The sequence below is a fragment of the Ranitomeya imitator genome, chromosome 1 (genome assembly GCF_032444005.1).
Source record: "Ranitomeya imitator isolate aRanImi1 chromosome 1, aRanImi1.pri, whole genome shotgun sequence".
Classification (NCBI taxonomy): Eukaryota; Metazoa; Chordata; class Amphibia; order Anura; family Dendrobatidae; genus Ranitomeya; species Ranitomeya imitator.
The window spans coordinates 12,886,182-12,900,562 of NC_091282.1; the positions used below are offsets into that span (position 1 = coordinate 12,886,182).

At 45.0% G+C, this 14,381-nt stretch overlaps 1 pseudogene; it reads left to right on the forward strand.

Moving 5' to 3' along the window:
- The window catches only part of LOC138658290 (zinc finger protein 850-like), a 242,457-nt pseudogene that overhangs the window by 125,308 nt on the left and 102,768 nt on the right, over nucleotides 1-14,381 (forward strand).

Genomic DNA, 14,381 nt, shown 5'->3' on the forward strand with positions numbered 1-14,381 from the left:
ACTGGACTTCGTTCTTTGTGAGTAAAATTCATACGTTTTTAGTTATATGTTAACTTTTCTTTATGTTCATATTAAATTAAAAATAGTGTTGTAACGCTACAGTTGTCTCTTGATCCTTTCAGTATAGGTCCTACAGGCATTAATTTCATTACAAACTATTGAGAATTTTTATTTCTGGTATTTTAGTAATATTTAAATTTTTAACTGAATAATTATAAATGTCTGTTTTGAGCTCAAAAACTCCGAAATGATTGTTTTTTTATTTTAAGATTTTAATCATGCCAGCCACAAAGAGGTCTGATTGGTCTCCAAAATAGAGAGCTATGGCTATTGTTTTGAAGAAGGAGGGATATAGTTTCAGAGAAATTGCTACGAAGATGGGTGGTGGTCACTGCTTCTGGAGGGCAAAAGCTGCGTTCACGTTTCGCCGATAGTTGCGCCATCAAAACTAAGAGTGGAAGAGGAAGGAAAAACGCAACAACTCCAAAAACAGACAGAAGGATTGATAGGTTAGCCTTGCGAAACAGAAGAGCATCAGCCAAAGAACTCAACCAGTTCTTGCACAATGGAGGAGTTTTGGTGTCGGAGAGAACAGTACGTCGCTGATTACTTGATGCCGCTCTGAAAGCACAAACCCCAAGGAAAACGCCATTCCCAAATCTTAAACAGAGAAGTAAGATAATTTCCTGGAACAAAGAACATCTTAGCTGGACAACTGAAGATTGGAAGAACGTAATCTGGAGCGATGAAACGAGAACATAAATTTTTGGTAGTGACGGAGTGGGTAATGTTCGGAGAAGGCCGAAGGAAGACTGTCTTCCAGAGTGTATGACGGCTACAATGAAACATCCTGAGGGTGTTACGATATGGAGCTGTATGTCCTGGCAGGGAATTGGGAGAATGCAGGTCCTTGAGGGAACTGTAAATGCCCGAAATACATTCATGATGTCCTTGAACCAAATCTCATCCCTTCAATTCGTGACTTTGGCAAGAAACAAGCCGAAATTGTTTTTCAACAGGATGGAGCACCATGTCACACTGCAAGGCAACGTCTAAAATGGTTTGAAAGCAAACAAGTTTCTATACTATCATGGCCAGGAAACAGTCCTGATCTGAACCCTATCGAAAATCTGTGGTCAGGATTATAGCGATTGGTTTCTAGTAAGCAGCCGAGCAACAAACAGGCAGTGATTGCAGCTGTTATCAGTTCCTGGAGCCATGTTATAACCACAGAGATCCTCAGAAGTCTTGTTGAATCAATGCCAAGCAGATGCAAAGCTGTTATCGATGCTAAAGGATACCCGACACACTACTAAAGAAAGAACACATGGGGATAGCATGATATTAATATATTAGAATGAGAAATAGAAAAAATTCGGCAGCACTCACCAGCTTCGGTGTGGTCTAAGTCCTTTATTAAGACATGTGAAACATCACCATTATCTTCACGGCACGGGGGAGTGTGACAAGAGAGGAGGTGAGCAGGAATCGACGACGGCCATTTCGCGCTAACAGCAGCGCTTCCACGGGTCTCGTGGAAGCGCTGCTGTTAGCGCGAAACGGCTGTCGTCGATTCCTGCTCACCTCCTCTCTTGTCACACTCCCCCGTGCCGTGAAGATAATGGTGATGTTTCACATGTCTTAATAAAGGACTTAGACCACACCGAAGCTGGTGAGTGCTGCCGTATTTTTTCTATTTCTCATTTGCTGCACTGTTTTCCATGCGAGCACCTCTACCTGGATGTCCGGCTCTCCGGTCACACCACTCATGGACTGTGGTAGCTCTGAGTGACGTGGCTGTGCAGTTCAGCTTTTTTCTCTATTTAACATATTAGAATGCACATGATTTTCCGGCCATTCCGCTGTTCTTATAGAAGTAATCAGATATTTTGTATTGTGGTAACCTTTTTTCTATGTAGAGGTGTTCTAAGGTACCTTAGACTACTTGTGGAATTATTGTTATAAACCCTTTGATTGCATGCTAAAATCCTTAAAAAAATGACAAAAATTTGAAGTGTATCCACAATTTTGACTACTAGTGTATATAGGTAGATTTAATTGTCTAAATAATAAAAATATAAAATATTTTACTTAACCGGGGAACATTTGTGACCAAAGTCATAGGTGTCACATATCTTGGTGGTCTCTTGTATTGTGCTGATTGTTACATCTGATATATCAGGAGGAAGATCTGACTAACATTAAAGTGGAGGATGAGCCAGAAGAAGAAGCGATGACGAGGGGGGATCAGCCGTGTGTGAGTGACGGGAAGGAGGAGATTCCATTAGATGTTTCCACAGGTGTGTGATAATGACCTGCGTGTAATTATGTCCGCTGTGTGATGATGACCGGCATGATGATGATGATGAGGATGACCAGAATATGCACATATCCCGGTAAGGTCACTGCTAACTACCTTGATAACCCAAGAACTACTCACTGCTACCACCAGTCTTTTTTTTTGAAATTTTTTTATACAGGCTGACTGGACGCCTGGTCCTGGTCGCCTATGGCTTCAGGGTGCAGTTTACAGAGCAATAGAACAGAACTATTACATTTTATATTTAATCCAGAACAAAAGGCAATAATAATAATTTTATATAGCGCCAACATATTCCACAGCAATTTTTACATTTTAGAGGGGATTTGTACAGAAAATAGACATTACAGCATAACAATAATCACAGTTCAAAATAGATACCAAGAGGAATGAGGGTCCTGCTGCTCGCAAGCTACAAACTATGAGGAAAAGGGGAGACACGAGAGGTGGATGGTAACAATTGCTTTAGTTATTCGGACCAACCATAGTGTAAGGCTCAGGTGTTCATGTAAAGCTGCCAGTTAATTGCCTAAGTATGTAACAGTACAGACACAGAGGGCTAATAACTGCATAAAGTGTATGAGAACATGATGAGAGGAACCTGATTATGGTTTAAGTTTTTTGAATGGGCCACACGGGCAATGTTTATAAAAATCTACGAAAGATTTTACAAAGAGGACAAAACAATAAAAGCAATACAGCATATAAAATAAAAGGTATTAACAGAGAAACTTCCTCCTCTGTACATAGATATGACTCAGCTCAGCGGATGGTAGGAATCCTATTGAAAACGTCTGGTTAATGAGATCAAGCCTACACTGATATGTGTTAGGAGTCGAGTTCCCGCCGCTGCACAGGGGGAATCTCGAGCCGCGTCTGCTGCGGTCTCCCATTCTGCATCGGCCGCAGTAGAGCCTGCTCAGCGGAGACGTCGGTCCCAGCGTCTCACTGAATCTGATGCTGTGCAAGGGGTTACTGCTGCCTCTCCAGGCTCTGCTATTGTACCCTGCACTGATCTGCGGCGAGCAGGCTTTTCTGGGACTAAGTCCTGCTTTGCACACACGGAGCATGCCCAGGGTAAGATCTCTCAGTGGAGGTCTAGGGTCACTTGCTCAGGTACTGCAACAACTTCCATTGGTTCTCCAGGAAGGTCCTGTACCTGATCAAGTTCTGTGGCAGCCTTCCATTGGTCCTTCTTGGAAGGTCCTGAAGGTGCTACAGCTATAAAAGGTTCTCATGACCGCACAGCCATGCGCTAGTGTCAAATATGTACGAGCTCAGCGCCATTGTGGTCGTGTGTGTGGTCAGGGACCTGGCTGAAATAAGCCCCTAGAATGCTGGCACCTCCGGCGAGGAGTTTATGTGTGAATTCAGGGCTGGCTAATAGCCGATAGAATTCCGGCTCCACCGGAGAGGAGCTGCGTGTTGGTTGGGACTGCATGACCACTGTCGGCTCTACACAGTAGCTGTGTCCCCTGTGAGCTAAACAGGGCACAGCGTTCTCTTTACTATGGGCTCTGTGAAGTAACAGAGTTCGTTTATACTAATTTACTTTACCGCCTTACTTAGCAGCAGGTTCTTTCCTGCACGGTGGATCCCGGGTTGCGAGCGCACCTATCCCATCTAATAAATATATTCCGCCAACCCTAACAGATATGTATCTTCCTTAGCATTGAACTCAGATCATAATTTGCCTTCACCTTTTATGAGCACCATCGTTACACCCATACCCCCTCTTTTTATGACCTCACGTGGGTCAGGTCGTGGGATGTTCTCAGCCTTTCAGGATTTTATGAAATTCCCAACATGAACAATGTCTTCCCTCCAGACGATCGCAGAAGGTAGAGATCGCTGTCAAATTTTTTTTAATCACGATTTTACCTCTCCATAGATGGTAAACATGACCTGGCTTGTGTCAGTTATCTGGCCATTATTGATTTGGGGCTTATAGACAGGTGTCACAGTTATGAGAAAATATCCATATTCTTGCCCGATTAGTACTGAAGTTGAAAATGTATGTCTCATCACTATAGAATCTATAAAAAACCCAATATTTGATCTTAATATTTTTTATGACAATGATGACGACAACCGGTGTGTGATGATGGTGAACATAATGATGATGATGACGAATGGCATGTGACGATAACTTGCGCGTGTTGATGATGATGACAGGCATGTGATTATGATGACAACGACCGAACGTGTGATTATGACGACCTGAGTGTGATTATGATGATCACCGTTGTGTAATGATGATGACGACGACAAGCGGTGTGTGATGATTATGAGGATGATGACTGGCATGTGAAGATGATGATAACGACCAACATGTGATTGTCATAATGATGATGACGGCCGGCATATATGATGATGATGATGACCGGCGTGTGATGATGATGATTATGATAATGACCGGCGTGTGGTGATGATGATGATGACCGGTGTGTGATATCGTGTGGAGTCTCCGATGCAATGAAGCTTTATCCGATGTCCATATCACAGGCGAAGCGTCCGGTGATGGCGCGGCTGCTCCTGTAGAGTCCGGCGGTGCACCGATGAATAACGGGGCCGCCTTCACAACTCTTCTTAATGATTTAGGAAGCACAGATTTAGTTTTCCTTTACCTTTGTTAACCCCTTTACCCACGGAGGTGGTTTGCATGTTAATGACCAGGCCAATTTTTTACAATTCTGACACTGTCACGTAATGAGGTAATAACTCTGAAATGCTTCAACGGATTCCACTGAGTCTGAGATTGTTTCTTCGTGACATATTGTGCTTCATGTTAGTGGTAAAATTTCTTTGATATTATTTGTGTTTATCTGTGAAAAAAAAAAAGAAGAAATTTGGCAAAATTTCGCAATTTTCCAACTTTTAATTTTCATGCCCTTAAATCACGCAAATGTCACACAAAATAGTTAATAAATAACATTTCCTGCATGTCTCCTTTACATCAGCACAATTTTAGAACCAACGTTTTTTTTTTTTTTTTTGCTAGGAAGTTATGAGGGTTAAAAGTTGACCAGTGATTTATAGGAAATGAGAGCTTTATAGATTATGGAGATGCCATGGGGCAATATGGTGGCCGGTCTGAAGAATCTATGAGCCGGGTCCTCTGTCAAAGGCGGGGGCGCTCCGAATGACCGACATGACCTGAGAAAGCTGCGGAGCTGCAGGTATTGAAAGAAGTCAGACCCAGTAAGGGAGAATCTCCCTGAGAGGTCCTCAAACGACAGAAAGCCATCCGAGCCGAAAAGGTCTGCCACCCGGAGCACCCCGCGACCTCTCCAGGAGGAAAGAGAAATGTGCCCGATAGCATACTCCAAAGCCTGCAAAGAAACATAGTCAAACATAAACACCAGATGGGAGGTGCTGAGCAACGCCCATAGATTAGAAGCATTCCCAATAGAACGGAGACAAGGGCCCACAAGAGGAACCTGAAGCAGCTGAAGCTCCAAGAGCAATCTAAGCGAGTTTTTGGGGGCAAAATGAGATTCAATCAGAAACCAGGGTAAGCATGAGTTCCCCTCACACCATATTTTAAGGGGCTCAAGGATCGCCGCCCTATAGTAAGACTGCACTGCAGGAGTGCCCAACCCACCCATAGAATACGGAAGGGACATAATCCGACGCCTGACCCTATGAGGCTTCTTATTCCAAATAAACCGATCTATAAGAGATTGAAAAGCTGAGATAAACTTCGAGGGGATAAAAAGGGGGAGGCACCGGAAAAGATACATTATTTTGGGTAGGAATAGCATTTTCACCGTTTGTATGCGGGCCATCCATGAGAGCGACGCACTCGATAGGTGATCCATGCCCTTCCTGACCTCCGCAAGAGTTTCTTCACAATTTGCACGAACTATGTTATCTAACCTAGTTATCCTGATGCCTAGGTACGTAAAGCCCAGGGGGGCCCAAATGAACGCGTATTGAGATTGAATTTGAAGGGGGGCCGGGAGAAAAAGGGGGAAAATTGTGGATTTGGTCAGATTAAGTTTATAATATGAAACCGCCGAAAACTCAGTTAAAATGGAGGTAATCGCGTTCAGCGATGCTAACGGTGAGGCACAGGTCAGGACCACGTCGTCGGCATAGAGACCAATTTTGTGTTCAGTTCCCCCCACCCCAATTCCCTTTATATCCGCACACTGCCTGACCATGGCAGCCAAAGGCTCCATGACCAGAGCAAAGATGATAGGGGAGAGGGGGCAGCCCTGACGAGTACCATTCCGCATAGGAAATGTCCGAGACCTAAATCCCGCCGAACGGACCGACTCGCAGGGGTTGGAATATAATGCCATAACCGCTTTACCAATTTGCCCGGTGAGCCCAAATTTCTCCAGTGTGAGTTCAATATAACTCCAGTGCACCCTGTCGAACGCCTTTTCGGCATCAAGCGACAGAAATACACTGGGGAGGCTCCCCCTCTCCACCACATCCAAAAGATCTATCAGGCGCCTGGTGCCATCCCTGGTCTGTCTGCCAGGAACAAACCCAACTTGGTCGGGGTGGATGAGACTAGGGAGAACCGAGAACAATCTGTTGGCCCAGATTTTTGCATAAATCTTAACGTCGCAGTTTAAAAGTGCTATCGGACGGAAGTTCCCCGGAGATGTTGGGGGTTTCCCTTGTTTGGGGAGAGTCGCTATGGAAGCCTCCAACCCTTCAGCCCTAATACTGCCCACCGACAACCAATTATTAAAAAGGCGCAAAAGATAGGGGGAGAGGACAGAGAAGAACTGAGCATAGTAAAGGAAAGAAAAGCCATCAGGCCCCGGGGAAGAACCCTTATTGGCCTCTCTGACAATCTGCGAGAGTTCAGACTCGACAATGGGAGAGTTTAGGAAAGAGAGCTGCTCCTGGGTGACCGAGGGGAGATTAGCCTTCTCCAAGAATGCCAAAATTGACTCCCGCAAAGGCTGGGGAATCCCTAGGTCAGACCCGAGGACATAGAGCGAGGAATAATAAGATGCAAACTCCTCAGCGATATGAATCGGGTTACACACCTGGGAACCGTCAGGCCTGAGCAAAAATGGGATCTTGGATTGAGCCTCTCTCTTCCTAACACGTCTGGCCAGAACAGCACCCGCTCGATCCCCCATTGTGTAAAATTTAGCTCTAGTTTTCCTCAGAGCTCTCTCAGCTTTATGGAGAAGTAGATTGCGAACATGCATGCAAGCTTTAGAGAGGTCAGAGAGAAGTGCTGGAGTAGGGGATAGTTTGTGAGCAGACTCCAGGCGACTTAATTCATCTAGGGCGGACTGGCGAGCTGCATTATACTTTCTTTTGGCCCTTGCCGCCAGCGTAAAGAAGTAACCTCTAATTACCGCCTTGTGGGCAAACCAAAGGGTGTCGTCACCTATGTCAGGAGTATCATTGAAGGCAAAAAATTCCCCCAAGGCCTCCTCTATACACTGGGAGTTGGATTGGTCAGCGAGGAGATGGGGGTTGAGACTCCAGTGCACAGGGGGCCTAATGGCCAAGGGATCTTTCAGGGTAAGGGACACCGGGGCATGGTCCGACCAGGTGATACTGCCTATATCTGCTGAAATGCAGTGAGGGAGAGCCACGTCATTCACCAGCACAAAATCACTCCTGCTATAGGAACCGTGCCTGGGAGACAAAAATGTGTAATCTCTCTCTCCGCAATGCAGATATCTCCAGACGTCGTGTAAGTTGAAAGAGTTAGTTAGCGGCCCGGCCTCACATCTTGAGAGGGAGGAGGCAGAGCAGTCAAGATCTCTAGACATTGGGGCATTGAAATCACCAGCAATCAGTTTGTGACCTTGTTGGATATCGTGTAAAGTTTTGAAAACCCCCCTCCAGAAATTTAAGCTGCCCTACATTGGGGGCGTAAATCGAGGCAATGGTGTAGGGGGCATTATTAATAAGGCATAGAACCACAATGAACCTACCCAACGGATCCGCTATGGAGCGAACCAGCTGGAAGGAGTTGGACTTGCTGAAAAAAATGGCTACTCCCGCCTTTTTTGATGGGCCATTGGCAAAAAATTGATGCGGGTATAAACCTGACTGCATTCTGGGATTATCACATTCCAGCAGGTGTGTTTCCTGAAGACACAAAATATCATGACGGGATTTGCCCAACTGACGCCATACAACAGACCTCTTGCCCGGCGAGTTGAGACCATTAACATTAATTGAATACAGCGAAATACTCATAATGAGGGCATGTAAACAGTTTTACAAACTTCAGGACACCAATAACCTGAGTAAAGGAGTAGAAGATATGTGGCCAATAAGCTAGAGCATAAGTAGGGGGAGACCGGGAGAAGGGAAGGGAAAAAAAGGGAAACAAACAAGACATACAACAAGTAAACCAGTGGACCGAGGTCCATTCAGGGATACCCTGAGTCCAAAAGGTGAGAATTAGAAAAACAGTTCACCTATGGGGCAAGCAAATGCTGCGGATACTCTCGAAAGAGGAACCAACGCAGCTTAAAAAAAAAGAAAAAAGAAAACCAAGTGAATCCGTGCGGGAAAATAGCCAGGAACCATAGTTGCAGTGGGCTCAGGCCACCTCCCAGTCCGGTGTAATGCGGGCCCTGAGACCTCCGCCAGCTCCAAGCTTAGGAAGGGTCACGGAGATCGGAGAGTCAGGAGTTGAGAGTCCCCATTTGGAGAAAGCGGTACCTGCGTGGGACGGAGTCAGGCAGGTGGTGATTGATCCATCCTTACGGATGAGGAGCTTGGTAGGAAACCCCCAGCGGTACAGGATGCCCTTCTCTCTGAGGATGGTAGTGTAGGGGGCAAAGGCCCTCCGTAGGGCCAAAGTGCCCGGGGAGAGGTCTGGAAAGACAGAGATGCTTGCAAATCTTTCAGGAAGAGCAGGACTCTTCCTTAGGGCCTGGAGAAAATCTTCCTTCATTTCGAAGAAGTGTATGCGTGCCAGCACATCTCGCGGGATGGAGGGCCCCAGGCCAGACGGTTTAGGGATCCTGTGCATGCGGTCAATTATAATGTCCTTTGGAGCAAACTGAGGGAGAGCTGCGGCCATAAATTCCTGCAGAAACACACTGTGTTCCAAATTATTATGCAAATAATATTTCCTCATATTTTCTCTAAATTACCTATCTGAATTGCAGTCATTGTTATTTTCCAGTCATCTACTATTCTAGTATAATTGCAATGTTGTGGAACAAACTGCCTATGAAAACAGTATCTTTTAAAAAAAAAATAAACACTCAAAATGCATGTTCCAAATTATTATGCACAGCAGAGTTTTCAACCTTTTTTATTTAATTTTGAACAAAAAAATGGTCAATTGTGAAGTTATAAGCATTATCAGCTTATTACAAAATGAAATCAAACAGTTTTCAAGTGAAAACTTTATTCTAGGTGATGTTACATTTGCACATAGGACCCCTTGTTCAAAAGAAGCTTCTGTGCCGCACAAGAGGTTGGTACACAAAATGAGAATGCTTGGTCTGGGGGAAAATGTGTGTAAATGGGTTAGTAACTGGCTTAGTGATAGAAAGCAGAGGGTGGTTATAAATGGTATAGTCTCTAACTGGGTCGCTGTGACCAGTGGGGTACCGCAGGGGTCAGTATTGGGACCTGTTCTCTTCAACATATTCATTAATGATCTGGTAGAAGGTTTACACAGTAAAATATCGATATTTGCAGATGATACAAAACTATGTAAAGCAGTTAATACAAGAGAAGATAGTATTCTGCTACAGATAGATCTGGATAAGTTGGAAACTTGGGCTGAAAGGTGGCAGATGAGGTTTAACAATGATAAATGTAAGGTTATACACATGGGAAGAGGGAATCAATATCACCATTACACACTGAACGGGAAACCACTGGGTAAATCTGACAGGGAGAAGGACTTGGGGATCCTAGTTAATGATAAACTTACCTGGAGCAGCCAGTGCCAGGCAGCAGCTGCCAAGGCAAACATGATCATGGGGTGCATTAAAAGAGGTCTGGATACACATGATGAGAGCATTATACTGCCTCTGTACAAATCCCTAGTTAGACCGCACATGGAGTACTGTGTCCAGTTTTGGGCACCGGTGCTCAGGAAGGATATAATGGAACTAGAGAGAGTACAAAGGAGGGCAACAAAATTAATAAAGGGGATGGGAGAACTACAATACCCAGATAGATTAGCGAAATTAGGATTATTTAGTCTACAAAAAAGACGACTGAGGGGCGATCTAATAACCATGTATAAGTATATAAGGGGACAATACAAATATCTCGCTGAGGATCTGTTTATACCAAGGAAGGTGACGGGCACAAGGGGGCATTCTTTGCGTCTGGAGGAGAGAAGGTTTTTCCACCAACATAGAAGAGGATTCTTTACTGTTAGGGCAGTGAGAATCTGGAATTGCTTGCCTGAGGAGGTGGTGATGGCGAACTCAGTCGAGGGGTTCAAGAGAGGCCTGGATGTCTTCCTGGAGCAGAACAATATTGTATCATACAATTATTAGGTTCTGTAGAAGGACGTAGATCTGGGTATTTATTATGATGGAATATAGGCTGAACTGGATGGACAAATGTCTTTTTTCGGCCTTACTAACTATGTTACTATGTTACTATGTAAATCTCTCGTCCATTGAATTTGTCAGTTTTTGGATAGTTTCTGCTTCAATTGTTTTGCATGTGGACAGAATACCCTCCCAGAGCTGTTGCTTAGATGTGAACTGCCTCCCGCCATCCTAGACACTCCTTTTGATGATGCTCCAGAGGTTCTCAATGGGGTTGAGGTCAGGGGAAGATGGTGGCCATACCATGAGTTTGTCCTCTTTTATGCCCAGAGCAGCCAGAGATGCAGATGTGTTATTTGCAGCATGAGACGGTGCATTATCAGGCATGAAAATGATCTTGCTGCGGAAAGCACGGTTCTTCCTCTTGAACCATGGCAGGAAGTGTTGTTTTAGAAACTCCACATAGATTATGGAGTTCATCTTTACCCCTTCAGGGATCATAAAGGGGCCGACAATCTCTCTCCCTATGATTCCAGCCCAAAACATTACTCCACCTCCTCCTTGTTGGCGTTTTCATGGGGTGTCCATCAACCAGCCATCCTCCACTCCATCAATCTGGACCATCGAGCGTTGCACGGCACTCATCGGTGAACAAAACAGTTTGGAAGTCAGTCTTCATGTATCATTTGGCCCACTGGAGCCATTTCTGCTTGTGTGCAGTGGATAGAGGTGGTCGACAGGATGGCTTACGCACAGCTGCAAACCTCTGAAGGACCCTGCATCTTGTTGTTCCGGGGACATTGGAGGCACCAGCAGCTTCAAAAACTTGCCTGCTGCTATGACAAGGTATTTTTGCAGCTGCTTTTTTAACCTTACGCAATTGCCTGTTGGAAAGAGTCCTCAATTTTTCCTTATCAGCACGCAAACGTGTATGCTGGGAACCAGCTACATACTTCTTGATTGTGCAATGATCACGATGAAGTGTCTTGGCAATGTTGATTGTAGTCATGCCTTGACCTAAATACTCCACAATTTGTTGCTTCTCAGCAGCCGACACATCCTTTTTCTTTCCCATTTTGGCTAAAAATGTAGGCTGCTTAATAATGTGGAACAGCCCTCTTAAGTAGTCTTGCCTTTATTTGGACACACCTGCCAAACTACTTTGCACAGGTATCTGCAATTGCTTTCAGTGATATAAACAACCTTGACACACATCACCATCAATGAGTTTAAATGACAAACAAAAAATTCTAACCTTATCACCCCTAAACTCTTTGTGCATAATAATTTGGAACACAGTGTAGCTTCAAATCCCCTGCCAGTACAGATTCCTCAATGCCTCTAAGTTTGACGTTATTTCTCCTGGACCTATCTTCCAGGTCCAGGGCTTTAGCGTGGGTTTTAGTGGCCATGGTTTGCAGGGTCTCATGAGCGTCCCAGAGTTCATTATGAGAAGAGACCAGCTCCGCCATCTTGCGTTCCAAGCGGTCAGTGCGATTACCCAGCTCCGCCACTTCCCCTCTTAATTCAGCCAGCATAGTGCGCATATCCTCTTGGATGGAGGTTCTGAGGTCCCCAAGCAAGCCCTTGAGGAGAGAAGCAGTCACCGGACCGTCAGCCGAATCAGACGCTGTACCGCCCGAATGCAACGCTGCTCCGCCTAAATGCGACGCTGCTCCGCTTGGATGCAACGCCGCAGCGCCCGATTGCGACGCCTGAGCGTTGCGTTGTGAAGAGCGGGAAGGCCTGGGAGAGGGCGGCGCCATCTTGGATTCCGGCGGTGGCTGTGAGGAGGCCGCAAAGAAGTCAGGAATTCTCCTGGTGGGGTCACGGGCGCCAGCTTTGGATTTCCCCATACACTCACCACCGCATCGGGGACCGGTACCGATATCGTGGAGGTGAGCGAGGACACCGGAGAGGTAGATATGAGCCGCTTTAAGGTTCCTGGTCACGGAGCTCCCACTCTGTGCGACCTACTCCATCGGCAGATAGGCCACGCTCTACAAAGGTTTTTTTTTTTAGCCCACAGCATGGGTCTGAAGGGCAAAGCCACAAAATCATATTATATTTCATACAATATCGTGATAGACATCATGTCCCATTTGGAGAGCCCCTGATGTGTCTAAACAGTGGACCCCACAAGTGACCCCATTTTGCAAATTAGACCCCTCAAGGAATGAATTTAGATGTGTGGCGAGCACCTTGAATCCCAGGTGCTTCACAGATGTTTATAATGTTGAGATATGAAAATAAACAAATGAAATTTTGGCCTCAAATTTTGCATTTTCATAAGCATAACAGGAGAAAATTGACCATAACAGTTTGTTCTGCAATTTATCCTGAGTACGCCGATACCCCATATTTAGGGGTGCTCAACACTTATCTAGATGAATTCCTTGAGTGGTTTTAGTTTCCAAAATGGAGTTACTGGTGGGGGGAATCCACTGTTAGGCACATCTGGGGCTCTCCAAACACAACATGGCGTTCGCTAATTATACCAGCCAATTTTGCGCTCCAAAAGTCAAATGGAGCTCTTTCCCTATTTTAATTTTCCCCACATATGGGGTATCGACGTACTCAGGAGAAATTGCACAACTAATGTGGTCCATTTTCTCCTGTTACCCTTATGAAAATTAAAAAAAAAATGGTCTAATGTAAAAAAAAAAAATTTGAAAAAATGTAAATGCTAATTTTTCCCCTACACATTGCTGTAGTTCCTGTGAAGCACCTGAAGGGTTCATAAATGTATTGGATGTGATTTTGAGAGGTGCAGTTTTTAGAATGGTGTCACTTTTGAGTATTTGCTGTTATAAAGGCCCCTAAAAGTCACTTCAAATGTGAGAAATCCCTGGTCAATATTATAATTTCCTTACAAAGATAATTATGTTTTAAAAATTGTGCTGAAGTGAAGTAGGCATGTGGGAAATGTTATTTGTTAATTATTTTGTGTGACAAAAGTTTTAAAATTTCGAAAGTTTCAAAATTTTCGCCTAATTCCTATTTTTTCTACCAAAAAAACACAAGTCATATCAAAGAAATGTTACAACTGTCATGATGACACGGGTATACTGTTACAGAGAGGAGCCAGAAGACCACAGCATCTCATTTCTCCTGCACTGATTAGGAGCCCTTCACCTTATTAAATGGTGTAAGTTTTTTTTTTTTTTTTTTTTTTTAGCAGTGCAGGGGTTAAGCTGTTCATTTGAGAGCTCCTGGAAGCTTTCTTGCATTTAGGCTCTCAGCTGTGTACTGTCACTCCCATCTATATATATAATTGTCTAAGGGTCACTTCCGTCTGTCTGTCTGTCTGTCTGTCTGTCCTGTCTGTCACGGATATTCATGTGCCGCGGCCTCCGTCAGTCATGGAAATCCAAGTCGCTGATTGGTCGTGGCAAAACAGCCACGACCAATCAGCGACGGGCACAGTCTGGAAGAAAATGGCCGCTCCGTACTCCCCTCCGGTCACAGTGCCCGCTCCGTACTCCCCTCCGGTCACAGTGCCCGCTCCGTACTCCCCTCCGGTCACAGTGCCCGCTCCATACTCCCCTCCGGTCACATGCCCGCTCCGTACTCCCCTCCGGTCAGCGCTCACACAG